Raw genomic sequence first — 2835 nt, 5'->3', positions numbered from 1 at the left:
TCAAGAAGCATATTAGGGCGTTTGAGTAGGCACTTGACAAGGTTCGTGATCCAGACAACGAGGATTTAACCTGCCAAGAGGGTGCTCTTCTACTTCATCGTCATCCCCTCCATCATCGTCAACTTCCTCAACAAAATATTGAGGTTGTTGGGTTGTCGTCACTGGACCCATTTGGGTTGTCATCATTGGATCCATATCATTATGGAGGGCACATGGGCAGGCAATTAAGAAGATGCCCTAGGATAGTTCATTTGGGAGGTGTCATAACCATGCTGGTAGGGATATTGTTGAAAAATTTTATAATCCCCTCCCTGGGGTGTAGTATTTGGAGTATTTAGGGGAAGATTAGTATGTTGATTTAAGAGACTTGAGAAGGATTGTTGGTATGGTTGTTTGAATGGTTGTTGGTATAGTGGTGGTTTGACGTTGTCATAGTAACTAGGTTGTTGATAACCATAGTCACTAGGTGAAACATTGTTCAAGTCAAACCCAAAAAAATCAAAGAAGTTTGTTGGGTCATTATTTTGGTTGTTTAGGTTACTTGCCATGTTCTCTATATGAAATTTACACTACACAAAGTAACAAAAACCTAATTACAGAATTAACGTGCATTCGTATTTAACCTAAATTAACATACATTCATATTTAACCTAAATTAACATGCATACAAAATAAGCAACGATTCAAAATTAACATGCATTATTTAACAACAAAAACCCAAAAAAGTAACATGTTTTATTTAATAGAATATTATTTAACTAGTAGCATTATTTAAAAAAAAATAACCAACAATTCAAAAATTAACCTAGTAGCATTACTTAACAAAAAAAAAAAAAAAAAAAAAAAAAAAAAAAAACCAAAAAATTGTCATGCATTATTTAACAAAAAATAACTAACACTTTAAAAATTAACCAAGTAACATTATTTAAAAAAAAATATTCATGCATTATTTAACAAAAAATAACCAACACTTCAAAAATTAACCAAGTAACATTACTTAACAAAAAAAAAAAAAAAACTAACATGCATTATTTAACAAAAAGTAACCAACACATCAAAAATTAACAACATTATTTAACTAAAAAAACTAATGTACATTATTTAACAAAAATAAACAACACTTCAAAAAAATTCGAAAAAAATCAAAAAAAACAAAAAATTAACCCAAGATTCAAAAACCCAACAAACCAACAATTCGAAAAAACCCAGAAATTCGACCTAAAATTCGACCTAAATTCAACCATAAATTCAAAAAAATTCGAAAAATTAACATGCATGTACTCCAAAATTTGAATAAACAGAAAATGAAATCATTTTTCCAAAATTTGTATTCCAAAATTAACATGGATGTATTTCAAAGATTTCCTACATTCGACCATAAATTCGACCCAAAATTTCGAAAAATTTCAAAAAAAGTTCGACAAAAAAACACAAAAAATTCGAACAAAAAAAACCCAAAAAACCCAACAGACAACATACATGCATGTATTCCAAAAAATTCGAAAAAAAAACCAAAAAAAAAAAGCATAAGTAAAATTACATACCTGTGAAGATGAACAAGATCAGCATTAGAAAATCCACATTGCACATGTCTTCCAAAAAAACAACGTCAAATTAATATCATATTTGAATAAACAGAAAATGAAAAATTAAAGATGAAAAGGACATTACACAATTTAGAATCGAAATTACCTGAAAACGTCAACTTTGACCGGAAAAAAGGCTCGAAAAATGTCGCCGGAAAATGGTAGGAAAAGTCACCAGAAAAAATGAACACTTGAATATAAAAAATGAATATAATTTAAGGTTGAAGAAATATGTAAGAAGTGTATTGAAGATTGGAGAATTAGGTTAGAAAGAAGAATTGAAAATGAGAGAAGAATTGAAAGTGAAGGTGTAGGAAATGACGAATGGGAAGTTTGTTTATATAAGCCAAGCTATGCGACAAAATGCTTTGTCGCCTAACGTGTCGCATAATTTTTAAACATTCAAATTTTATACTGGGATGGGTTAGGCGACAAAGTCTTTGTCGCATAGCATTTATGACATACATTTATCATTTTATGTTTACAGGTGGAAGGGCATAAAAAATTATGCCATGTGACACATTTTTGTCGCCTAATATGTCGCGTAGCATTAATTTGGCAGGTGAAATTTGCTTTTTCAGTCAACTTTTCAGTGTCTTGTCTTTTCAGTTCAGTACTTGTTATTGTACAGTACTTTATGCGACAATTTAGGCGACAATTTTTTTGTCGCATAAGTAGATTTACTGTGTTGATGATGTGTCTTAACCTTATCCGTGTATTTTGTAAGTAATTTGTATATTATTATTATTATTATTATTATTATTATTATTATTATTATTATTATTATTATTATTATTATTATTATTTTGGAAACTAATTTTTTTTTTCCATTTCACCAAAGCAAAGACAATACAAAAACAGGTAAGGGAGATCTCACTCCCACCTTATATTGCATCAGTGTGAAAAAGGCACCCACCTTCCAGGAAGGATTGCGCCCCCTCACTCTTCATGTGCAAAGGAGGAAGAAGAAACCCACAGAAAACAAAACATACACAAGCCAATATCTAGATCTCTAAACCATCGATGAGAGAGGAAGCCTCCTGAGGGTCGAAAGCGGTAATTCTTTGCTTGATATCATGCTTGACACATTGCATCACTTGTTGGACAAATCTCACATAGTGATGCCAAACTGCTTCATTCCTTGATCTCCATATATAGTAGCATAGGCTACAGATGCAAGAGATTATAACCTTCTAAAAGCGGGAGCCCTTCCATTTCTTCTTTGCAATAGTTTTCAGAGAGTGCTTCT

Source organism: Amaranthus tricolor, chromosome 2, assembly GCF_026212465.1.
Source record: "Amaranthus tricolor cultivar Red isolate AtriRed21 chromosome 2, ASM2621246v1, whole genome shotgun sequence".
Taxonomy (NCBI): Eukaryota; Viridiplantae; Streptophyta; class Magnoliopsida; order Caryophyllales; family Amaranthaceae; genus Amaranthus; species Amaranthus tricolor.
The sequence above is the reverse complement of the archived record's forward strand: the minus strand, read 5'-3'. Positions refer to the sequence as shown.